Source organism: Mobula hypostoma, chromosome 26 (assembly GCF_963921235.1).
Source record: "Mobula hypostoma chromosome 26, sMobHyp1.1, whole genome shotgun sequence".
Classification (NCBI taxonomy): Eukaryota; Metazoa; Chordata; class Chondrichthyes; order Myliobatiformes; family Myliobatidae; genus Mobula; species Mobula hypostoma.
Window position 1 is genome coordinate 22,928,272 of NC_086122.1, and position 27,406 is coordinate 22,955,677.

The window sequence follows — 27,406 nt, forward strand, 5'->3', positions numbered from 1 at the left end:
AGCATGCAAGGCTGATGAGGGCTCAGTGAAAAATTAACAACACTTAGGATTTCATATATGCACTAGGCACCCAAAATGTCTGAAACCTAACTAAAGCTATTGGAGATAAAAGTTTCAAAAGATACATGATTGCCATATATCAATCATCTCTTGCAATATCATTCTATCTACAGTATCATTAAGGTTCATAAGACTGACAGACTCAAACGGAAGACTTTACTCTCCAAAGCGTTCATCTTCTCAACTTGAGCTTCTCACCGTTCAGCATTTCGTGGACACCAAAGCTTTTGACAGCACAGTTGAGGTTCAGCAAGCAATTCCCCAGTCCCTTCTGCTGCATGATACCCCACGACACTCCTCGCAAAACCTTAAATACTACTGCAGCTTCTCTTCCTGTAAGTGGAACTTCCAAGGCAAAAATCCCACTAACTCAAACCAGCAGTGATTAACCTTTATCAAAAAATCAGAGAAGACTTCATGCCTTGTACAGAACAGCAGAAATTAAAGCAATAATGAAGAAGTACAGTTGTTATTATCCTGGGACAGCAAAAAAGTAAGTTAAGCTCTGTTAAAAAAGAGACCATCCACTTTCAAATTAATTACTGGGTGTAAGCAGCATTGGCAAGCAGAAGGAATTTCATAAAATCCTCTCTTACGCTTCTTCCAGATGTTACTTCAATTTGCTCAGTCTCCCTCTTTGGTACAATCCCTGAGTAGTACTGCGACAAGGTATCCAAATAAGATCACCTTTTTAAAAAGAAATACTTGTGAATAAGCTAAAGCATGGTTTCTACCGAGATCAGTTTTGAAGGCTGACGTAGAGTGTTGGCGGAAGGCAGTATCCTGGATGTGGATCTACGTACTTTGTGACACTGATCACTGCTCCTGATGGATATCCTCCATTGTGAAAGGTGTGGGTTTAGTGCATGGTAACACCGTGAGATGCAGTTTTGCTAACAAGTTGTGTAGCCCCACTTGAAGTCCCTCAAACCTCTGCACTTCTGATCCTGGCCTATCACAGCCTTTGCTGTTTTCCCTTCCTTACAATTACGGAACAAGCAAACATTATGTATTCCCTTGCAATTTTCCCTGACTTTACTGAACAAATTGTGAAACCATAAACTAACATAGTTGTGCCTGTACCTTTTCCTGGTTTTTGACCAGCTATTATGCCTCTTCTTTACAGAACACCTTATATTCCATCTTGGTAGCCTCCAACCTGATGGTATGAATATTGATTTCTCCTTCTGGTAAACAAATTTGTCCCCCCTCCTTTATTCCTCACTCTGACCTTTTACCCCTTCTCACCTGCCTATTACCTCCCCGCTAGATCCCCTTCTCCTTCCTTTTCACCTACTGTCCACTCTCCTCTCCTATCTGATTCCTTCTTCTCCGGCCTTTGACCTTTTCCACCCACCTGACCTCACCTATCACCTCCCAGTTAGCTTCCTTCCCCTAACCCCACTTTCTAATTCTGGCATCTTCCCCCTTTTCTTCTCAGTCTTGCAGAAGAATCTTGGCCTGAAACATTGACTGTGTATTCATTTCTATAGATGCTGCCTGACCTGCTGAGCTCCTCCAGCATTTTGTGTGCGCTCCTCATCTTTATTTTGTCACTTTGTAGTTATACAGAGGGGTAGGTTGCTCTTCTCTTTAATTTTTGCATCTCAGTCGGACATCAAATGGACAAGATGTGTCAGCTCAGAGAATTGGCCCAGTAGCACCAGCAAGAGAAGGACTTGCATTTATGTTGTACCTTTCTCAGCTTAGTATTTGCAGTGTTCTTCACAGAAAATTATTACTTTTAAAGTGTGGTACTGCAACTGCTACAGTCAAGTGATGCCCAGTGTAATTCAGCAGTAGGAATATGACAAAAAGCTGCTGTGCTATTGTACTGCTCCTCGAAGAGGAGCACTGCCTTGTCGTAGGGTTTGGAGGCTCAGTGCCTCAATGACCCGGAGAGCTACTCTGGCTGGAGTCAGGGCTTTATGCTTTGGCTCTTGGCAGGGTCACCCATGCCAAACAGGTCAAAGGGGAGAGGACAGACTAAGAGTGGTCCACCAATCCTCCGGGTGAATGGGGGTTCAGCTCAGGGCTAACAACCCTGACTGGTAAAACAAAGTTGTTATGGAAACAGCAATGAAGAGTCCCTCTACATCCGAGTGCGACGGTATTCCTGAGTCTCCACCCTGAACTTGGATGACTGACAGTAGTGAAAACTGCGAGGAAGCCCTGAACACCACCGAGGCTGAAGGACCTTCACTGACGCCCTAAACGCCAGCAGCATAACAGGCAGAAAGTAAATACTGCACTGCTGTGTCTGTGCGCAGCTAACATGAATGGTGCTTGCTTCAGTAGACCATGGTACTTATAAGTGTTCAAACTTTAACACGTTACCCAGATGCTGCTTGATGTGCTGAATGTTTTCAGCACCATCAGATTTAGAACTATTTGACTATTAGTTTCAAGGATAAATATTGAATAGAATAGTTTCTATTCAATATTCAATTCTGTTCAATTGAATATTTGTTCAAAATAGAACTGTAGCTGTTAAACTTCTAATCAGATATAATAAAAGGGGTTTCTTAAGAGTTTCACATAAATGACAGCTTTATTTAAAGCATAGCATGTTGTACTGCTCTGGAGAGCCAGTCTAAATGTTATACTCAATTGGTTTAGGACCTGAATGTACAGACTTCAGTGGTACGGGCACAAATTCCAACATCTTTAACATCTTTGGACCTTGGAATTAACGTGCAATGTTCCTAAGTGTTTGCTAAGTTAAAAGCATGACTTAATTTATCAAGTACGTAATTGGCTGAAAAGTTTTAGTATTTCTTCGGATTGTTTAAAAATGATATATAAATGCAAGTCTTTTTTCCAACTTTACGATCTGGAAAATTATCAGTATATGCACCCTGACAGATCTCACAGACGTCTCATTGTAGTTCCACTTAATCTCAGTGGAAAATAAGCCTGCTTACATTTACCCCATCTATGCCCCTCATAATTTTGTATGGTCAGGTCACTGGTCTGAGTGCTACTGGTACCATGTAACCCAGTACTACCTGTCACATGGTCGGGTGGTCGGCGACTAAACCGGCTCCCCCACCAGGCTTGCCTGGTCAGGAGGGTGGCTAGACACCCCGCAGGACAAAAAACAAGACCTGTCAAAGAGCAATTGAACCCTCTCGTAGGGTCAACGGCCATCTAGCAAACACGTGCCATGAAGCGCGGAAAGGGCATCCCTTGCATCGAAGCTTGGTCTGGCCATTCACTGCAATAGAACTTCCCCCGGCCGTCCTGGACCCCACCATGCCGCTCAACCTGGGAAGGGATGTCGAGAGGGTGGGTCTGGACCTGTGCAGCCCCCTACTCACCTAAAATCAATTCACGCACACGTTGTTCCTTTCTGACTGAACTGACTGAAAGGAACCATCATCATCCTATGGGATGGATAGCCAGAGAGAGAGGTGGGGGGGAGCGGAATTCTGTATATCTCTATCAAATTTACCCTCAATTTTCCACATACCAAGGAATAAAGCCAAAGCCTATTCAATCTTTCCTTATCATAAGTTTAAAGGGAAAATAGATTTTCTTTGCCCAACTACTTTAAATATGGACTTCTGTGTCCAACTTAGTATATCCCTACATGTTATAGTTAAAAATCCCAGACAGTTACTACCAAGAAAAATCGATGTTATCTGGCTATGCTGGATTAGAACCCAAATACACAATGTGAATTTCCGGTGTAATTAGCTGGCATTGATAATTTTATAATGCATATTATTTGTAAACAGTTTCATTATCATGATTTCAGATCTAAATTGCTCTTTGACAGTTATTTATTCACAAAAAAATCAACATACTACATGGAAACACAAGGAAATCTGCAGATGCTGGAATTTTTATGTGTGTTGCTTAACATACTACATTGCCTTATGTTAAAGTCCCTTCACAGATCTCCAGGTACTGTATTCTATTAAAACGTTTCCCTAGCTATCAAAAGCAAACTTTATATTAGCTTAGACAACAACTCTTTCAGTGTAAGCAGGATTCAAATACATTTCACCCAACAACAGGAATATTGGTAACCTTTCCTCAAGGTAAATCTATAAAAATATCCCCAGCATTTTTGTTTTCAGCTTCAGAATTTCTTGCAATGGCAATGTGTCTTGGAGAGATGGGTTGCTTTTTGTTATTGTGATTATACATTAATTCTCATGTATCACCAAGAGAATCACAAACAGACCAAGCCCACAAAATGTAACCTCTGCTAGACCGCTATCAAAAGTGGGAAATCAACCAATTTCCCCTTCCCAGCCAATTGCGTTGATAGCTAGACCCAAAGAACACAACACAGAGTGTACTCAGTTACTCCGGAGACAAATTGCTGACAGTCATGAGATCCTACATGTGACCACTGGGACTAAAAAACGTGTTCTGTCAGAACTAGTTAACCCTTGACGCAGCTTGGCTTATATCACAATTCTAATATGTGCAGCACCTGCTAGCCATTGCCTGGGCGTTTAAAGAAGGTCCTGTGGATGGCAGTATTTACAGAGGATGTAAATTGCCGTCTGTGTGACCAGAGGAGATTATTTCCATTGAGGAATGTGACAGCCAGCAAATTACAAGAGGAACAGTGTCATTCTGCAGTGCCTTCGTAAACCTCTGTGGAAAATACTGGCTCATCTCTTTTGACAGTTCTTAAGAATTCAAGAGAAAATGCAGACTTTTCACAGATAAAACTAGATTTTCCTCACAAATGTTAGTTTTGAAGTTTTTTTTACAATAAGAGTCTTGAAACCAATTGAGAACTTGTACAGAGCGGTGATAATAATGGCTAATGGTACGCATCAAACAATACTTACACAGCAGAGAAAGAACACATACATGGCGGTGAAAATTGTGGTCTTGAAACCCATTGTTGTAAAGTTTTCTCTCCTCCTGCAGAAAGAAACTGACTTATATAGAAATGATGTGTGCTTTGGGCCAAGGTTGAAACATATGAATGAACAGACAATGAGTTTCCTGTTTTGATTTGGGTTCCTGCCAATCCCAGCTCTTGCACTATCCTGAGCAGAGTCACCCATCGGCTAAAGAAAAACTTCAAATACTGCAACAGAGAGAGGGAAGGAGAGGAAATAGACAATAGACAATAGGTGCAGGAGTAGGCCATTCAGCCCCTCGAGCCAGCCCCACCATTCACTGTGATCACGGCTGATTATCCACAATCAGTATCCAGTTCCTGCCTTATCCTCATAACCTTTGATTCCGCTATCTTTAAGAGTTCTATCCATCTCTTTCTTGAAAGTATCCAGAGATTTGGCCTCCACTGCCTTCTGGGACAGAGCATTCCACATATCCATCACTCTCTGGGTGAAAAAGTTTTTCCTCAACTCCGTTCTAAATGGCCTACTCCTTATTCTTAAACTCTGGCCTCTGGTTCTGGACTCACCCATCAGCGGGAACATGCGTCCTGCCTCCAGCGTGTCCAATCCCTTAATAATCTTATATGTTTCAATCAGATCCCCTCTCATCCTTCTAAATTCCAGTGTGTACAAGCCCAGTCGCTCCAATCTTTCAACATATGACAGTCCCGCCATCCTGGGAATTAACCTTGTGAACCTACGCTGCATTCCCTCAACAGCAAGAATGTCCTTCCTCAAATTTGGAGACCAAAACTGCACACAATACTCCAGGTGTGGTCTCACCAGGGCCCTGTACAGCTGCAGAAGGACCTCTTCGTCCTATACTCATGGACAGATGAATAAATGAGAGGGAAATAAAAGAATTGTGGTAGAGAGACTGGAAAGATGATGAACTAGTTCAAAACTACTGCATGAATCATTTAAAAAATGCTAAGTTATGGACATGAAGTCAGAGGACAGTTTGATGTCTCAGCATTTGAACACACTAATCTCAGTCAGGTAAAACTATAAAAGGTGTAAGATATTTGAAAGACGGCTGAGAATGGTCTGTGGGAAATGACTGTGGTAGCTGCTATTAAGTTCCAGAGTTCAAGCTTTATAGCCATCGGAATCTGACTGAGGAAATGGAAAGTAATTGCTCATGAAGTCCAGATAAAAACCACATCCTTATGGCTTCCAGCCATAGCTCAGAGGTGCTATAAGTGATTTAGTCATGTGACATCATAAGCCATCACATAACAACGGGGTTTGATGTAATGTTCATTTCTCATCAATCTACAATGTTTCCTTTGTGTTGCTTGGAGAAACCATAAACACCAGAGTTTACTGCACACATATTTAATTGGCCTTCCCCTGTGCCCTACATGGAACGGACTTAACTATTAGATTCATGGTCCATAAATCAGTTTGACTTAAGTCATGGAAACTTTTCTGAATTGGAGATAATTTTAAGCGACTCGCAATGGCAGTCAGTAAAGTAAGACTGTTTTTCAGGATGAGGTAATCACAAAGTTATTCTGAGACCCACTTTATAGTTTTTTCAGTGATCTTGAGGCTGGTCGTGAGGCCAGCGATGAGATCTGTGATTAGACATCGGGAATACACACAAGAGAACAAACTGCATTTGAACTCTCAGTACAAGAGAAATATCTGCCTCAGGGTCTGCAGATGAAGACCATGTGCTTCTAAGGGCAGCCCTGAAGCTGGGAAGTTAAGAGCTTTCAGTAGGTGCTCCAAGTGGGCAGCAACACCTTAATATGGATTTTAAATTGTCTTAACACCCTGTACCTGCTGGATGGATAGATTTACAAACTCTCCTAGTGTTGAATAGGATCTGTGGTCTTCCCAAAATCATCTTTGGTTCATTTTTGGACCTCATAAACTCAAATCTGAAATATGGGCTATCAAAAGGAGAATCACCTTAAGATGCAGGAACCAATTAACTGCAAACTCATTGGAAAGTCACAATGCTTCACAGAAGAAGGGAACAGCCCTGCAGGTTCTGGAAGGGCAAGATCCAGTGAAAGCGGAGTGTCTAAGACAAGAGTTGAGGGGAAGAAGGTTTCAAGGGGATCTGAAGGGTAAATATTTCTCACTCATAGAGTAGCTCTGGAATGAGCCACCATAAGGAGGTGGTGGGGGCCAAGTAATGTAACGATGTGGGTGTTGGGGTGCCATGGTAGTGTAACATTGAACAAGATGCTATTCCAGCTCCGGGTGTTCTGGAATTCAGAGTTCAACCCTGGCACCGTTCTGTAAGGAGTCCCTGTATGGAATACATGGGCTTCCCACAGTCCAAAGACATATCGTGAGTTGTTAGGCTAGGATCAATCGGGCTTGTCAGAGTTTGCTGGGATGGCATGGCTCCGCACTGTGTCACTGAAAAGAAAACATTTCAGAGGCATCTGGACAGCTACTCAAATGAGTAAAGTGCAGAGGAGGGCAACTGAGATTGGCAACAGACAACAATGACGGCTGCCTGTCTTCATTGATACAGCAGGCAGAAGGAGCTGTTCCTATTTTGTACAATTTCATGACCCTATGAAACCCCTGACCCTAAGAGTTGATGGTCGATGGAGAATGCATAAGAACCACCAGTCTTCTGACAGCATTGACATGTGGATTTCCTCAGCACTATCAAAGCTGAAACACCCAGGACCCCACTTCACAGAGTTACTAATGGAGGTTAAATGGATATTGAGTAGACTGTGCCTAATGCAAGATATCCTAAAGACATCATCAATCATGACTCTGACGTCAGCGTGCTCCCCCTCGGCTCCATTCCACGAAATCTACTCAGTTGAACCTTGCTGCGCATCAAGCTGAAGAGGCCACATTCCAATTAAAGCAAAGCCTTGGGGACAGCTGTTATCAATGGAGCAATGCCAAAGCTCAGCATTGACGAACTTCACTCTCAAATCTGTAACCTCACAGTACATATCTGGAAAAGAACTGTGTACCAAGGAACTGCAGTGACACTTGGCATTGAAACCATCTCAAGAAAGGATAGAAACCTGGCTGAGCTAACAGGAGAAGGCTGCCTGCCATTTCCGAGGCACTAGTGTCCTCATCCATTGGCCGAAGAGCCAATCCCGAAGCTGTCAAGAGGTATAGTGAACCTGATTGTCACTGTGTAATGACTCCAAACTGGACCTTCACCAACACAATCTTTTTCAACCACACTCTCGCCTTTGATTCTTGACCGTCAGGCAGGTGAGTAAGTGGAAGGAGCATCCTCCTCAGATTCCTCTCTGATTTGGCAACAATGCTCCTCATCTCCAAGTGTCTCACTACAAGCCCAAAAGGAAACTTTTCTATCTGTGGTGCCTACAATCCACAGACAAGTGCATCCAAGCCTTCATAGCTGACCTGAGGTACAAAGATTTCACTTATGATACTGTACACCAAGTATCTGAGCTCTGGGTCAGAGCTGACATGTTTACCTAATGCTTCCAAAAAGATACAATTTTCACTCAACACCTGAATAGCAAACTTCCACCAACCTGAACCAGGTATACAATGTTACTTCCTGTTAATAAAAGCTCAAGGTGAGATCCTGGAAAATAGGAATCAGTTTCTACACCTCGGGAGCTGTCAGGGGGTATTCTGGAGTTATATGAATATGGCAGATATTAATTCAACAAGAACTGGTCATCAATTCTGATTGTAGATTTCAAGCAGTACATTGAAGTCAGCGATGCCAACAAAGAGTTATGGCTTGCGAAATGATGAGCATGATATGTTTGTATATGCCTCAGCCAAACAATAAGACAATGGGATGCGCTAATTGGCCTGCATCAACCCAGGCAACTGTGGGTTCAAGTAATCTGCACTATTGTAAAAAAGTTCAGAGAAGTTGCAATTAGTTTATCTCAGCGAGGGTATTTGTCCATTCAGAGGTGCCTCCCACTGTAGATATGTAATTCAAAGGAAGTATTGTCAATATTGTCAACGTAAAGTATTGAAGTCAACAATATCATTATAACTATTTAAACTGTATTGGATCACTTACTCCTGCCTTTGATCTTAAGGGTAGAAAAACATGATGTATTTCTGCATCTGGGAGACTACCAAGGGGGTCTGAAGAAGAATGCCCACTTATGATGAATAAAGACTTATATATCATCAGATTCAATGGCTCTCTGGCGACTTTGATCACAGTAACAACAGGAACTATCTTCCAATGAAGTAAGACAGCAATGATGAAATTCTCCATGGCAGCAATGTCTTTGACCAATCGAGGGCAAGGTTATTTGAGGAACTGGGCTTCACACCTGGCACAAAATTCATGTCCAACCAGGCAGCAATGATTCTAACCCTCCTAGACACTCATGAGAATTGGACTACTTGTGACAGGCATCTAAAGGCACTTGTTATTGCTGACAAAGCCTCAATGCCAACATCAACTGGAAGGATAAAGAAACCAACAGTAGTTCCTATCCGAGGGCATCATCCTAGGTACCAAATCATTTGTGGCACTTGTTTGGGTCCTCTGGGCAGGCAATATCAAACCATATGCCAGATATTAGACTCCCGCAACAGACAACCAAGTTCTGAGCAGTAAGACATTACCAGGCAGTCTTTGGAAAAGATTCATGGATATTCTCAAAGCCCTTTTCATGAGAAGCACCATCCCCATTCACTAGGGTTTCCAGGAGTCTGTGAACATCCAAAGTGGAAAAGAACCATTGAGAATGGTGCCCAGTGCCTTAAGTCTATAAAGGAACCCAACATAAACAGCACGATGAATGGACCAACTTTAACGTTTCCTGCCTCATCTATGATCCTTCACTGGCCTCATCAGTTATCTCAAAACCAGACTGGAAGTTATCCATGAAATCAAGGTACTGCCAAAGAAGTCAACATGTAGCAGCAGGTCATTAGAAAGAGTCCACCTCAGACGGTAGAGGGGGATCTTTAAGGTTAAAGGGAATCATCATTCATAATTGCCACATTTTCTTGCTTCACACTCTACAGGATTTCATTCACACGAGCAAACCAGAAGCAACGTTCAAAGACCAAATCAGTGCAAGTAAGCAGGGTGAAATCTCACAGAATAATCACCTCATCGTGCCTGGATTTTCTCAAAGGCAAACTGGAACTTGACTGAGTTGCTAAATTAGACCAGTCTTTTAAAGCCATCTGATACGTGTTCCTTTATATAAGCGCATCGCAAAGTCAATTTATTGCCAATTAATGACAATGCAGGGAATAGGCCACATGTCAGATAAAGTGGATCTTTTGAATCCATTTTGCCAATGTCATAATGAGTTGCATGATAAATATTAACAGATAAAGGCAAAGTTTTGATTTGAAAACTTATCATCATGGTTATGAAAAACCCAAGTTGCCATTTAACTAAACAGTAATTAATGAGAATTCACTGTTGTGCAGTAGATTACATTTAGGATGGTGGTGAATTTTGAATGGGCAGCAATCAAGATCGAGGCAAGCGAGCGGGGGGCTATATGACCACGAGCGCTCCCAGAGAAAAACACCAACAGCTGCACACCGAGGATGTCACCTCGACTGGTGATGAGATGTCCGCAAGCTAATTGCCAAGCTCGGTGAACACCGCAGTGTCGAAGTACATCACATTCTTTGGATTGAAACAAATTGAACAAATGCATTTTCAGTCAGGAAGCATTGCTAGTGCAAGAACATAAACCGGATAATTCTTCAGAACAACAGGAATTCTGCAGATGCTGGAAATTCAAGCAACATACATCAAAGTTGCTGGTGAACGCAGCAGGCCAAGCAGCATCTCTAGGAAGAGGCGCAGTCGACGTTTCAGGCCGAGACCCTTCGTCAGAACTAACTGAAGGAAGAATGAGTAAGGGATTTGAAAGCTGGAGGGGGAGGGGGAGATGCAAAATGATAGGAGAAGACAGGAGGGGAGGGATAGAGCCGAGAGCTGGACAGGTGATAGGCAAAAGGGGATACGAGAGGATCATGGGACAGGAGGTCCGGGAAGAAAGACAAGGGGGGGGTGACCCAGAGGATGGGCAAGAGGTATATTCAGAGGAACAGAGGGAGAAAAAGGAGAGTGAGAGAAAGAATGTGTGCATAAAAATGAGTAACAGATGGGATACGAGGGGGAGGTGGGGCCTTAGCGGAAGTTAGAGAAGTCGATATTCATGCCATCAGGTTGGAGGCTACCCAGAAGGAATATAAGGTGTTGTTCCTCCAACCTGAGTGTGGCTTCATCTTTACAGTAGAGGAGGCCGTGGATAGACATGTCAGAATGGGAATGGGATGTGGAATTAAAATGTGTGGCCACTGGGAGATCCTGCTTTCTCTGGCGGACAGAGCGTAGATGTTCAGCAAAGCGGTCTCCCAGTCTGCGTCGGGTCTCACCAATATATAAAAGGCCACATCGGGAGCACTGGACGCAGTATATCACCCCAGTCGACTCACAGGTGAAGTGATGCCTCACCTGGAAGGACTGTTTGGGGCCCTGAATGGTGGTAAGGGAGGAAGTGTAAGGGCATGTGTAGCACTTGTTCCGCTTACACGGATAAGTGCCAGGAGGGAGATCAGTGGGGAGGGATGGGGGGGACGAATGGACAAGGGAGTTGTGTAGGGAGCAATCCCTGCGGAATTCTTCAGAACAATGGGACTGTTTCAATGATGCCTCCTTTGCAAATTTTCTACAAAAGGCTTCATATGAAAACTCTATAAACAAATATATGACACTCTTTATTTCAGATTAGGCTCCCAAATAATCATTATTAATTTGATTTTCAGAATAAACACAGCAGATTTGATTGGATATAAAACAACACAGCAGTAAAATAACCCTCCACAGTGTAGTTTAATTGCTAAATATTTGGCATCTCCAAATATAACACAGTGACTTTCTGAATTCGTTTCCAGCAATGCCTGACAATCTAGACCATAGCAGTTAGTGTGGCTATTACAGCTCAGGGCGTCAGAGTTCAGAGTTCAATTCCGGCATTGTCTGTTAGGAGTCTCTGTACGTCCTTCCCATGGAAAGTGTGGGGTTCCTCTGGGTGCTCTGGTTTCATCCCACAGTCCAAAGGTGTATCAGGTAGGTTAGTGGGTCATTATAAATTGTCCCGGCATTAAGTTAGGGTTGATTGGCGTTGTCGGGGGTTACTGACGTGCAGTGGCTTGAAGGGCTGGAAAGGCCTTCTCCAGGCTAGTTCGTGAAATAAATAAATATATAATATCCTGGACACCTATTGGAAAGTAATAAGGACCGGTCCTTGTATAATTATAACTAGTAAGTGCATAAACCCAGAGATTCAGGAGTACAATATAAAGTACCTGTCTGTGACTATTGTATGTCTGTGCAGGAGAATGCATAGTGTACAAACTCCTATCATGATGAACTACATTTAACATTGATGTTTCTTTCAATTTAATACAACATAAACGACACCAGGAAACAAGGGAACAATAGCTAAATTGAAACAGGCACCTCAATAGTGATTGTAATATGTATTGTCATTTATTATGATTTAATAGAAGAATAATTATGACTGGGGAATATGATGAAGCAGCTTGAAGATCATAGAGACTTCTTTTCATCCTCTTATTAAAGCATGTGCCATTCATTTGCCAGCAAGAGTGCACTCAATTTTTTAAAATACTTCGTTTATGGATGTTTTGAAAGCCATAAAAACTCAGTATGCTTTTGTTTTAACTTACTTACTGCCCATTACGCCACTGGCGTTTAGGGCAGCAATGAAGGTCCTCTATATCTGGCAGTCTTCATCAATGTCAGTAGCTTCCTCTCGGCTTTCGCTACCGTCAGTCATGCAAGTCCTGGGTGGAGACTCAGGAATAGTGTCGCACTCAGATGTAGAAGGATTCTTCATTGCTCTTTCCAGAACAATTTCATTTTACCAGTCAGGGTCGTCAGCCCTGAGCTGAACCCCCGAACCTGGAGGACCGGTGGACCACTCTTAGTCTGGCCTCTACCCTTTGACCTGTTTGACATGAGCAACCCTACAAAGAGCCAAATCATAAAACTCTGACTTTAGCCAACATAGTTCTCCGGGTCATTGAGGCATGCAAATCTCCAAGTCCTACATCAAGTTGTAGTCCACTTATATATGCTTTTCTTTTAAGAAGGTATTAAAATTAAAATGAGTTGTTACAGTAAAAATAGTGAGAGAAATGCATGACTAGGGCCATTTTCTTGAAGTGGAAGGATATATCGGCTCCCACTTTGTCACAATGGTTCTCTCAAGTGATGCTATGTCTTAGTTTGGAGAAAATTAGAAGTCAAACCTTTGAACCTATGTTTGATTTTGAGAAAAGATGGGGCTCATTTGCTCGTTATCATCATTTGAGTTAATTGATAGATTTCCTCCACGATCTAATTGTAAATTTTTGGTACATTTTTTTTTCTTGCTGGCGGTTTGAAGTTTATCTTTAGAAGTTTTTTGTATGATGCATGGCTCCAGGGTTGAACACCTAATGGGGGGTTTTCCCCCTCACTTTTTCTTGCTTAGTAGGTTTTTTTTTCTCTTTTTTTTAATCACAAAAATTTTTTCAATCTTTAAAATAATGATTTTTTTTGAGACATTGTAAATGTTGCTTACTTCAATGCACCCTTGTTAATTTTGGATAATAATAATAAAAAGATTTGAAAAGAAAGAGAGATGCATGACTAATGAGACATCTTTCCTGTGGATGCGTGCCTGTCAGAAAAGCGTGCGATAGTTGGTCAGATTTTCAGATGTATGGATGTGGAATGAGAATGACTTGTGCATGCACCTGAGGGCCATCATTCTCACTGTACCTGCTACCTATTTAACAATCTTTCTTTCATTTCTTTCCATGTTAAGAAGTTGGAGTCAATCAATAAGCTGCTTTCTGTCATTATCTGGTCAACATAGAGAAGTACAGCGTAGAAACAGGCCATTCGGCCCATCCAACATGTAGTAGCAGTTATATCAAATTTAGATTCATTTAAATGTAATTTCCATCAATCCTTATAATAGAGGAACTAACATATAATAATCACTAATTATGCATCTATGGAACATTTATATATACAGATATATATTTTATGTGTCATACAAGCATGTTTAAATTAGTATGTAGGTTATAAATGTGTACATATATATTTGTGAATTGTACATGCTTACATATACACAGTGAACAAAGAACACACATACACGCGCACACAAATACACACGTGTATGGCCCCGTATCTTAAATGTGTATATAATAACCCACATTTATCTCTACACTCTGAACAAGTACACATACACATACATATTTACATATGAGTACAGTACCATATCTGTCACTATATGTGAATACTGCATGTATTCTGCCAAAACAGAAGTAATTATTCTTGTATTTCCTCTCTAGATTCAAAACATATTATGGATTTCTATAAACTCAAACCACCTGCCATTAGGTCAGTCTTGTATATTGTATTGAGCTAGACAGAAGGATGTCAAAATAGAAAAGAAACAGGAAAGTGGCAGGAAAAGGAAACACATTGCCCAGTCTCATAGAGTAAAACTTCATTACACAGCCAGTTGGTTTTAATTAAAGGTTTGTGACATATCTATTTGTTATGGAAATCCATCTCTGATAGTGTATTAAATGTTTGTAATTGCGGTGTTATTCCCTCTTTATTTTTGTAGAATATATCCTGAATAATATGGACTTAGACACAGCAACAGGGACAGAATGGCAATATACAGTGAGTGGCCACTTTATTAGGGTACATCTTTATCCCTCTTTGTTAATGCAAGTATCTCATCAGCCAATCATGTGACACCAATTCAATAAAAGCATGCAGACATGGTCAAGAGTTTCTGTTAGTTTTTTTTCAGACCAAACATCAGAATGGGGAAGAAAAGTGATCCAAGTGACTTTGTCCACGGAATGATTGTTGGTGCCAGATGGGGTGGTTTGAGCATCTCAGAAACTGCTGATCTGTTGGGATTTTCACCCACAACAATCCCTAGAGTTTGCATAGGATGGTGTGAAAAAGAAAATAAGATCCAGTGAGTGGGAGCCCTGTGGGTGAAAAGGCCATGTTGATGAGCGAGGTTGGAGGAGAATGGCCAGACCAGTTCAAGCTGACAGGAAGGCAACATAATCACACGTTACAATGTTGGTGTGCAGAAGAGCATCTCTGAACACACAAATCACTAAAGCTTGAAGAGGATGGGCTACAGCAGTGGAAGACCACGAACATACCCTCAACAGCACTTTACCAGGCACAGAAGTTATCTAATAACGTGGCCACTGAGTGTATCTCTAAATTAGGATGACGCAGTTTGAAGAGGGCCCTGCAGGTAAAGGTATTGAAAGAATAACACTGCTTGTTTCAGGATATCTAGGAGAATTCCCTATGGAGGGGGCAGAGTTTGGATGAGAAAGCCCCTCAAATAATGAAACGGGCTTATCACTCCAGGGGGCTATGTTGCTTGTTTGCTCTTATTTAAAGAAACTCTACACTACTGAATGTGCTTTGATTCATGATAAGATCACCCATGCCAAACTTGTGCGAACTGACTGGTGCTGGTAGTCAAAGACATTTTCAACCTCTCATTGCTATGGTCGTAAGTTCCCAAGAGCAACAATTATACCAGTGCCCAAAAAAAGTAGTGTGAGCTGCCTTAATGACTATCATCTGCATCTACAGTCATCATGGCCAGAATCTACTGTTGCCTTCAGCAAGGATCTGGATCCACTGCAATTTGCCTATCACCGCAATAGGTTTACGGCAGATGCAATCTCAATGGCTCTTCACACGGCCTTCGATCACCTGGACAATACAAACACCTATATCAGGATGCTATTTCTGATCGATAAGCTACGGAACCTGGGCCCCTGTACCTCCATCTACAATTGGATCCTTAACTTGCTAATCACAATCTGTCCAGATTGGTATTAATAGCTCCTCCTCACTGGCGATCAACACTGGCGCACCTCAGGGATGTGTGTTTGGCCCATAATCTACTCTCTCTAGACCAATGACTGTGTGGCTAGGCATAGCTCAAATGGCATCTATAAATTTGCTGATGATAGAACTAATGTTGGCAAAATCTCAGATGGAGACGAGAAGGTGTACAGGAGTGAGATATACCAGCTATCTGAGTGGTGTTGCAGCAAAACCTTGCACCAACGTCAGTAAGACTGAAGAGCTGATTGTTGACTTCAGAAAGGGGAGGACGAGGGATCACAAACCAATCCTCATAGAGGGATCAGAAGTGGAGAGAGTGAGCAATTTTAAGTTCCTGGGTGTCGAGATCTCTGAGGATCTAGCCTGGTCCCAACACATTGATGCAGCTATAAAGAAGGCAAGACAGAAGCCATTTTTCATTAGGAGTTTGTGATTTGATTTGTCACCTAACACACTCACAAACTTCAACAAATACCATGGTGAGCGTTCTGACAGGTCGCATCAATGTCTGGTATGGGGAGTCTGCTGCACAAGATTGAAAGAAGCTACAGTAAGTTATAAAATTAGTCATCTCCATCTTGGGTACCAGCCTTGTAATATTCAAGACATCTTCAAGGATTGGCGTCTCAGAAAGGCAACGTCCATTATTAAGGGCCCCCATCACCCAGGACATGCCCTCTTCTCATTGTTATCATCAAGAAGGAGGTACAGAAGCCTGAAGGCACACACTCAGCAATTCAGGAACAGCTTCTTCCCCTCTGCCATCTGATTCCTAAATGGACACTGAACCCATGAACACTACCTCACATTTATTATTTCTGCTTTTGCACTATTTTTAATTAAGCTATTTAATATACATATACTTACTGTAATTGATTTACTTATTTATTTTATTTTCTATATTATCATGTATCGCCGCTGTTAACAAATTTCACGACATAAGACGATGATATTAAACCTGATTCTGATTCTGATTCAAACAGGTCAAAGAGTAGAGGCCAGACTAAGAGTGGTCCAGAGATCCTACAGGTTCGGGGGTTCAGCTCAGGGCTAACAACTCTGACTGGTAAAACAAAACTGTTAGAGAAACAGCAATGAAGAATCTTTCTTTATCTGTGTGCAACGGTATTCCTGAGCCTCCACCCTGGACTTGCATGACTGACAGGAGTGAAAACTAAGAGGAAGCTACTAGCATGATGAAGAAATCTCTCTACATCACCAAGACCAAGACCAGAATTGCTTTTGATGACCAAGGACACACAGTGATTGAGGACCTTTATTTCTGCCCTAAATGCCAATGGCATAAAAGACACTAAGACTGGAATTAGATCCTCTGCATTCACATATTTTAAATCACATTCCATTTTGCATCCAATCTAGAGAGTTTTGAAAAATAAAGGATTGAAAATAATACTGTATAGTGGGGCAACATAAAATTAAGTGTAAGATTTCCGTCCTAGGATTGGATGAAATGAAGCCTCATTGTGAATTGTACATGTTATTTGACTTGGGTACAACTTTTACATAGCCTATGTTTCCCAAAAATTGGTCTGAGAGAAAAGAATCCAATACTATTTATAATCAATTGATATTTCATTATGATTTATCGTCCTACTGGGAGAGCATTAACAATGTGATGTGGCCTTTGTTGGCATGGAATCTAAGAGCATTCCCGCCATTTTCCATGTGTTTAGTGTGTGCAAATGGTAGTATATCGATGTGTCAGAAAAGTCCCAGACACAAGAACAAATCAGCAAGGGAACGAACTTGCTCAATGGCTTAATTTCCAGTAATTATTAATTAAACATGTGATATGGAGTCATAGAGCCGGCTGGTGGCGTAGTGGCATCAGCGCCAGACTTCGGAACGAAGGCTCCTGAGTTCGAATCCAGCCGGCTCCCTTGCACGCTTTCCATCCGTGCTGGGTCGAGCGTCAAGCTAGCAACTCGGCCTCGTAAAAATAAGAAAGCCTGCTAAAAAAACACCGACAAACAACAGGAATTCTGCAGATGCTGGAAATTCAAGCAACACACATCAAAGTTGCTGGTGAACGCAGCAGGCCAAGCAGCATCTATAGGAAGAGGCGCAGTCGACGTTTCAGGCCGAGACCCTTCGTCAGGACTAACTGAAGGAAGAGTTCCTGACGAAGGGTCTCGGCCTGAAACGTCGACTGCGCCTCTTCCTATAGATGCTGCTTGGCCTGCTGCGTTCACCAGCAACTTTGATGTGTGTTGCTTAAAAAAACACCGTCATGACGACGTCCCGATGACTCCACTCAGAGCTAAGGGCTTTCTTCTTCTATGGAGTCATAGAGCCATAGAGAGATACAGCATGGGAAAAGGCCCTTTAGCCCATCAAATCTCTGCTGACCACCAAGTACCCACTTACACCAATCAAACCACATCTCCTAAATGTGTTGAGCTATTGCACTTCTGTGAATGGAACATCAAAATTTAGGGACTCGGTAACTGATTACATGGTTTAATCCTGGGGAAAATGCTACATCAGACTATAAGACCATAAGATTTAGGAGCATAATTAGACCATTTGGCCCATCGAGTCTGCTCCACTACTTCATCATGGCTGACCCATTTCCCTCTCAGACCCAATCTCCTGCCTTCGCCCCGTATCCCTTAATGCCCTGACCAATCAAGAATCTATCAATCTCTGTCTTAAATATTCTCCACAGCCACCTGTGGCAATGAATTCCACTGGTTCACCACTCTCTGGTTACAGGAATTCCTCCTCATCTCTGTTCTAAAAGGACGTCCCTCTATTCTGGGTCCATGTCCTCTGGTTTTAGACTCCCCCACCAAAGGAAACATCCTCTCCACAACTACCCTGTGTACAGTTTTTCAACATCTGATGGGTTGCAATGAGGTTGCCCCTCATTCTTCTGAATTCCAGGGAGTACAGGCCCACAGCCATCAATTGCTCTTCTATGACAAGCCTTTCAGCCTCAAAATCAATTTCATGAACCTCCTTTGAACCCTCCCCAATGTCAGCACATCCTTTCTTAAATAAGGAGCTCAAAACTGCTCACAATACTCCAAGTGAAGCCTCACCAGTACCTTATAAAGCCATGACTAGAACGTCTAGAATAAAATGTTAAACTTAGACCTCAGATAGCGTCAGATGCTGATTCAGTGGGGTACGTCATCTGAGATAGCATAATCAGTTTGGAACAAATTGTCCACAACGAAATCAACCACCAGTTCCACAGAACAACACCAGTACAGAGGCTTCTTTTCAGTTTAAGGCAGTTTTACTCATCCCAAAGTTAGAATATGCTTAGAAGCACAAAGAGACCTCAAAAACAGCATCAAGTTTAATACAAGTGCCTGACGTCAGCGTCACAAATCCAGTAGCAAGCGAGTCATTTTTCAAACCACAGAGAGGAAGGTGACTGTTTCGAAACTCTCTATTAACCAATGGTTGGGTTAAAATTCTACATTTATACCTAAATCCAGTTTTTTTTTCACAGTGGGAAGCTGAAAAGAAATATGAGATGAAATATTTTCTTCAAATATCTTTTGAGCTTTTAATTCACAGTTATATCGTAATCATACAAAGTTTACAATAAATAAACTACTTGTCTTAGTAGCCTCTGTTGTCATGGAGTTAGAATTTCGCAACATCCCAGGAAATAAGCAATGTGGTTATGTCGAGAGAGTCTGTTTAAGTGACAAAGGTGATCGAATAGGGATTGACCAGGATGCTGGTGATGACTCTCCAGCTCCCATTTGTACTGCTGCCATGCAATTACTTGCACATGCATGGTCTCTGAACGCTTCCTCCACACTCCCTACAGCTCAGCAATGCCTCTACTTTCTAAGGAGTTTGCAGAAAGCTGGACTATGCACATCAGTACTCACGACCTTCTACAGATGCACAGCTGAGAGCACCCTAACAGGCTGCACCACTGTGTGATACTGAAACTGCACTGCGGCAGACCGGAGGGCTCTGCAACAGGTGGTTAAAACTGCCCAACCCGTCACCGGCACCAGCCTACCCACCATCAGAAACATAGACGCATACGGGAAAGGTGCCGGCAATATCACAAAGAAACCCGCCCACCCTGTTTGTCCCACTCCCATCGGGGACGAGGCTACGCAGCATCCACACCAGCATCACAAGACCCAAAAAGAGTTACACCCCTCCCAAGCTGTCAGGCTGATCAACATCTCCACCTGTTAACTCAGCCCACTAACCCCCTACCACCACCCCCACTACTTTATCATTGCCTGTCAGAATCACCCTGTGCATAGAAACACTTGTACCTAACTTCACTTTATGTATATACAGTACAATCAGTCTATGTATATGGTGGAGGATTACAAATACCTGGGGATACGAATTGTCAATAAACTGGACTGGTCGAAGAACACTGAGGCTGTCTACAAGAAGGGTCAGAGCCGTCTCTATTTCCTGAGGAGACTGAGGTCCTTTAACATCTGCCGGACAATGCTGAGGATGTTCTACGAGTCTGTGGTGGCCAGTGCTATCATGTTTGCTGTTGTGTGCTGGGGCAGCAGGCTGAGGGTAGCAGACACCAACAGAATCAACAAACTCATTCTTAAGGCCAGTGATGTGGGGATGGAACTGGACTCTCTGACGGTGGTGTCTGAAAAGAGGATGCTCTCCAAGTTGCATGCCATCTTGGACAATGTCTCCCATCCGCTACATAATGTACTGGGTGGGCACAGAAGTACATTCAGCCAGAGACTCATTCCACCGAGATGCAACACAGAGCGTCATAGGAAGTCATTCCTGCCTGTGGCCATCAAACTTTACATCTCCTCCTTTGGAGGGTCAGACACCCTGAGCCAATAGGCTGGTCCTGGACTTATTCCCTGGCATAATTTACATATTACTATTTGATTATTTATGGTGCAACTGTAACAAAAACCAATTTCCCTCGGGATCAATCAAGTATGACTATGACTATATAAGCTAAACGTGTATCAGATTTACTGTATAGTTAATTGATGATAATTGTGGTCTTTTTATGCTGTATCAGATCCAGAGTAACAATCATTTTGTTTTCCCCTACACTTGTGTACTGGCCAATGACAGTAAAGCAATCCTAAACTTGATATGACATCAATTTAACAGAGACTAATTATTTTTAAACAAAGCCCAATTACTGATGAATTTAGTTTCTGAAAGGCAGTGAAAACTTGCTATTCATTCCCTCATCAATGCTAACTAATTGATAAACTGAATGTGAGGCAACAGATACAGAGAGTTGTACAGCACAGAAACAGGCCCCTATGGCCCAAACACCACCATACCTATTTATACAAATCTCTCGCCTATATTAATTCCATCTCCCTTTGTGCTTTGCAATTCAAGTATTTGTCCAGATGCCTCTTCAGTTTATTCAGAAAGGGTAAAGAAGCACAAAGCAGCACACACAAAGCTCTGGAGGAAATCAGCAGGTCAGGCAGCACCTATGGAAGAGAATAAAAAGTCAACGTTTCGGGCTGAGACCCTTCTTCAGGACTGAGAAGGAAGGGGGAAGATGCCAGAATAAAAGATGGGGGAAGGGGGAAGGTGGCTAGCTGGAAGGTGAAAGGTAGGGTTGTCAACTTTCTCACTCCCAAATAAGGGACAAAAGTAGATGTCAAATCCGGGACACTTGTGTTTAACCCAAGAAAGACTACCATGACCATGAAGCCTTGTGCGGGCACCTGTGTGCGCATGCGTGACGTGTGCATTGCACATGCGTGTACGTGCCGATTTTTCTCTACAAATCGGTTTTGACTTAATCTTCCCGACTACACTGTACATACATTATTTCTACTTTATATAGGCTGTGTATTTATCATATCATTCCTGCTTTTACTGTATGTTAGTGTTATTTTAGATTTTATGTGTTATTTGGTATGATTTGGTAGGTTATTTTTTGGGTCTGGGAACGCTCAAAAATTTTTCCCATATAAATTAATGGTAATTGCTTCGCTTTACGCCATTTCGGCTTACGAACGGTTTCATAGGAGTGCTCTGCCTTGGCGGGGGAAATACGGGACAAGGACGGTCCCGTATGGGACAAACCAATTTAGCTCAATATACGGGATGTTCTGGCTAATACGGGACAGTTGGCAACCCTAGGGTGAAGCCAGGTGGATGGGAAAGGTCAAGGGCAGGAGAAGAAAGACTCTGATAAGAGATGAGAGTGGACAACAGGGGTAAGAAAAGGAGAAGGGGACACAGGAGGACATAATAGGTACATGACATTTGTTCACCAGAAGGAGAAATCGATATTCATGCCATCAGGTTGGAGGCTACCCAGAGAGAATATAAGGTGTTGTCTTCCACCTTGAGGGTGGCCTCATCTTGGCACAAGAGGAACAGGAATGGGAATTGGAATTAAAATTTTTGGTCACCGGATCGTCCCTCCTGTGGTGGATGGTGTGGAGGTGCTCGATGCAGCAGTCCCCCAATTTACAACGGGTCTCACCAATATAGAGGAAGTTGCATCGCGAGCACTGGAATGAGCACGTACAAGGTGTCGGAAGCTGAAATTGGATCTGGCCCTTGAGGAATATAAAATAAGTTTTTGAGAGTGTGCAAAGTTTAAAAGACATGTGCAAAGTAATTTATTTTTCACACACAGAGTGGTTGGATTTCCCTGGAATGCTCTGCCAGGGGACATGATGGATGCAGGTATGAGAGCAACATTTAAAATATGTTTAGGCAGACACATTAACAGACAGGGAATAGAGGGATGCAAACCATATGCAGACAGATGGGATTAGCATTGATTGTTATCATGACGGGCACAGACATTCTGAGCCAAAGGGTTTGATGCTGTGCTGTACTGTCCTGTGTTCTGTGTTGAATAATGTTACTACTCTTGCATCCACTACCTTGTATGGCAGATCATTCCTGATACTGACTACTCTTTGTTCAATATTTCATTAGTTTTTCTGTACATATCTTCAGTTAGATGGCATTCAGTTATGCTAGCACAGTGTTTATGTAGCTGGATGTACTAACCAGATGCCTGGCTTAATATCTCTGGACAACATTTCAAATCCCACCACGGGAACTGAGAAATTTAACTTCAAGTAATAAATCTGAAATAAAAACCAAGTACCAGACCAATGGACATGGAACAAACGTTAGATATAAATCATTGTCTAGTTTTATTGTCGTCTAAAAAGATGGAAAGCATAATCCAATTTATTGTCCAGTTTACTGACATATGTCGCAAAATCTGCTGTTTTGCAACAGGAGTAAAGTGAAAGCCATGAAGAATTATTTATTTACTTCTCTTTTATTGAGACGCAGTGCAGAATAGGCCCTTCTGGCTCTTTAAGCTGAGCTGCCCGGCAATCCCCTGACTTAATCATAGCCTAATCACCAGACAGTTTACAACGACCAATTAAGCTACCTACTGGTATGCCTTTGGACTGTGAGAGGAAACCAGAGCACCCGGAGGAAACCTACACAGTCGTAGCGAGAACGTACAAAATCCTTACAAGCAGCGGTGGGAATTGAACCCCGGTCACCAGAACTGTAAAGCTTTGTGCTAACCACAACATTACTATGCCATTTCAAACAGCTTTTCCTTTCTAGGTATTGGATTAAATTGATTATATGGATCCACTACCATGGTATGATTTGAACTCCTGTCTCCCAAGAAGTATTTACGGTACTGGATTATTCGTATTGTTAGGTTGCCACTTGGCTAACAAACCTGTGGTAAACCATATATATATGTTGTAACTGGGTTACCTGTCTGAACACTCCCCTCTGCTAACTGCTCCTGTGGCTCCTCCCACAGACCCCTGAATAAAGGCGATTTCGCCATTGCTCCTCCTCTCAGTCCCGGGCAGATACTCAGCATGGTCAAGGTCACATTTTATTGCTAATAAAAGCCTTTCAGTATTTACTCTACTTCCAGTCTTTTGGAGTAATTGATAGTGCATCAAAACCCTAACATTGTACTTTGAGGAATGAATGCATTACATATCCTTTAACTTGATTTTGCTTTGCTTTGGGTGTATATGTTTAGTTTCTTTTGGATAAGTGCATTTGCAAACACTTTACTTTTCCATAATGGTTTATTTAGCTTTCACCATCAATTTAGTTAACTGCTTGTTTTGTAACTGACTATTCTTACAAACTGGGTAAAACCAAGGTAGAGGAAATCAGGTTGAATGCAATTCATGGTGAAGAGATATTTCCAGTTCTTGCTCCTTAAAGGTGACAACATTGCCAGCTCATTTCAAACACAGCCCCGTTTGATGGAATTAAAGGCTGTTTTTTTGCTCTGCAAACTAGTGGAAAGAATTTGGAGAGTTTTCATCCACGCCAACAAAGTTTGCTCTTGTTTTGCCAATGTCAGGACTAATACAGGAAGTTCTGAGAAGGAACACTGGAGCGAGACGTCATGCTGTTAGGGCCAGAGAAATGAGGATCTTTTGAGATTGCCCTTAAAGCTCCCCTAAAATGAATGCTTGAGGGAGCATAATTCTAAATATACTTCAAGCAATTTCCAAATGTTTAAGATTGAAATGATGAAAATGTTAAACGAGTGATGAAAAATAAATGGCAGATGTTCTGTGTTTAAAAGTATGAAGGATCAAGTTATTTTCAGGTTATTTATTCAGATTATTATAATAGCAATAGTTGGAAAATGATTTTTCAACCATCAGTGAGCTCTCAGTATAACGATTTCCACTGCACGTGCTTTATGTCTTCTCTACCGTGGAGAAGATTAGTTGCGTCACCGTCTGGCGTGGAGCCGCTGATGCACAGGGTCGGAGAAGGGTGAAGAGGATTGTAAACTCACACAGCTCCATCATGGGCATTAGCCTTCCCATCGTCAAGCACATCTTCAAAAATTGGTACCTCAAGAAGGTGGCATCACCATTCAGGACCCTCACTATCCAGGGCATGAGGTACAGGAGACTGAAGGCGCACACTCAATGTTTCTCTCCGCCATCAGATTTCGGAAAGGACCGTGAAGACTCGCTCACTTTGTCACACTATTTATTTATATTTTTGTATATTTCTTTTTGTAACTTATAGTATCTTTCAACATATTTTCACCGTACTGCTGCCGCAACACAAGAAGTTTTGCAACGTAGTTCAGTTATAATAAGCATTATTGGGATTTTGATTGTCTCCGCCACACAAGGTCCAGCTCCTAAAACAATGGTTTACGGTTATCTTCAGCAACAGGGAAGCTGAGCTCTTTACTGGTCTTTCTAGAATACTCTTGTTGAACCTTGGTCTTTCTCAATTTAAGGGCCTGCAAAATGTTGTACAGAAACATACCAACCTCCACAACAGGGGCTTTAGTGTACTTCTTGTATTGTGCCTGAAGGCAAGTTTTGCAGAGAAGATGAAGTATTCTTCTGTTTAATCAAAAAATAACATAAAACATTTTTTTTCCTGAGGATGGGGAGAATGAAATCTATTACTGCAATCCGTGGTGGTTTTTATTTAAAGTAGAAGTAGAGCCACATAAAGTAAAGTAGATGACTGTGTAAGTAGCCTGAAGCAGTAACACAGCTGACGGGGAGGTTGTCAGTACTGTTTTGTTACCCTGTGAACTGTTGAACTGAGAATGGAACTATCTGACCTTACTTTTCAAGGAAGATGGGAGATTAGCTGAGTCAGACATTGCCCTTGGGTCTGATTAATAACCAGAAATGGACCCCAGCACTGAGGATGGCTTGTCAAGGCAAACACAGGGGTGGCCTTTCAAAAAGAAAGCCAAGGACAAAGCAATATGTTAAATTCTTCCCTCTCTGGCTATGTGCATGATGGGGGTGGTGGTTAATGGGTATACGTGGGAACAAAGGGCTCCCTAATTAACATTAAACAGATTAAGACAAAAATGTGTGTGTGTGTGTAAAATAAGATGTCCCTCGAAAAGGCATCCAATTTGAGTGCTCTCCTTTCCATTCACAAACAAGAGAAAATCTGCCGATGCTGAAAATCCAAGCTCTCCTTTCCACGCTCTTACCCCATTTAGAAATTTCACCCCATTCTTGAAGCAATCAAGTAGATTTCTTCTGCTGACTGGCACACTCTACACAACTACAGAGAGTCTGGAGTGAGATATTAACTTCAAACTGACACATTTTGTTGTAGCTTTTGAATATTGCACTCCCGAATTTTATAGACTTTTCCAATGTAGACACATATGGTTTAAGGAACATTTTATTGGCTCTGGGATAAATTAATGTGAGTAGAATAAAGGAAGTTTCTATGAAAACCCAAAGTTCTCTTGGCAAATGGGCATTCCAGCGAAGGAACAGGCTACAACAGGTTGATTTGCAGCATTCTCTTTACCACACCTACAAGGCCTGCCAGTAAGCAGCTGTCTTTAATGCTTTCACTACAAATTACGTCTCAATAGATCCAAGGGCTTGTGCCATGTTTGGTTATCAGTCAGTTAGAGTGACAGAGAGCTGTCAATCGGCTCCGCAAATCCACACCACAGTTGCTTTTCTTAAGGTGGTGCCCACAGATCAGAGCAGGTTCCAATGTTCTTCAAGGAACTTGGCTGAAATGGTTACTGGCCCAGAAAAAGAGAAGCCAACTCAAATGGTCAAAGTAACACACACAAAATGCTGGAGGAACTCAGCAGACCAGGCAGCATCAATGGACAAGAGTAAACAGTCAACGTGTCAGGCCGAGACCTTTCTTCAGGACCGCAAAGAAAGAGGAGACGCCAGGGTAAGAAGGTGGAGGGGGAGGGAGGAAGAAGCACAAGGTGGTAGGTGAGAGGTGAAACTGGAAGAGGGGAAAAGGGTGAAGTAAAGAGCTGGGAAGTTGGTTGGTGAAAGAGAGACTGAACTGGAGAAGGGGGAATCTGATAGGAGAGGACAGAAAACTGTGGAAGAGAGGGAGGTGATGAACAGGTAAGGTGAAAAAGAGAAACAGGAATGGGGAATGGCAAAAAGCGGGCGGGCAATTACTGGATGTTTGAGAAATTGATGTTCATGCCATCCGGTTGGAGGCCACCCAGTTGGAATATAAGGCGTTAAATGGTCAATGTGGCGAGAATCAAGAAAGGTCTTTAAGGAGGAGGAAGTAGAAGTGGTTTTGGAAAGAATTCTGGAGAGATGAATCAAGATAGCCGGAAGTTTGGCCTTGAAACGATAGAACAAAGGACCAGAATTAGTAGTAGTTATCGTGCAATCACTCAAGTTAAGTATGATGTTCTCCCAAGGGGTTATCTGTTGGATCTAGGATGTTAAGGTGGATTCCCTTAATGGAGAAAGTGTGCGCATGACTTTGTTTATCATAGAGAGGCTGATGCACGGGCAATCACCACATGCCCCTTGACATATCAGGCTCAGGGTCTAGAGGCATGGAATGCAACATGACTGGGGGCCTTTATTCCTCCACCTTCACTGCTTTTGTGACGCGTAATCGTCTTCTGCCAGCTCCATCATTGAGTTGGATCGCTCCTTGTCTTCAACTTCCCCCTTGAACACCACCAGGGGTGACCCTACCAGGCCATCGAACGTGCAGCTCCTCCCGTGGAGGGTCAGACATCCTGAGCCAATTGACTGGTCCTGGACTTATTTTCCATCTGGCA

At 42.4% G+C, this 27,406-nt stretch overlaps 1 protein-coding gene across 3 annotated transcripts in view; it reads right to left on the reverse strand.

Annotated features, from left to right (window-relative positions):
- The window catches only part of fhl3a (four and a half LIM domains 3a), a 181,551-nt gene that overhangs the window by 38,545 nt on the left and 115,600 nt on the right, over positions 1–27,406 (reverse strand). The window contains exon 1 of one of the 3 annotated variants that reach the window (XM_063033879.1): positions 4,875–4,947. The exons of the other annotated variants lie outside the window; for them this stretch is intronic. The gene's annotated coding sequence lies outside the window, so the exon portion shown is untranslated. Of the gene's footprint in view, positions 1–4,874; positions 4,948–27,406 lie in introns of those variants that run through there. 3 annotated transcript variants of the gene reach the window in all.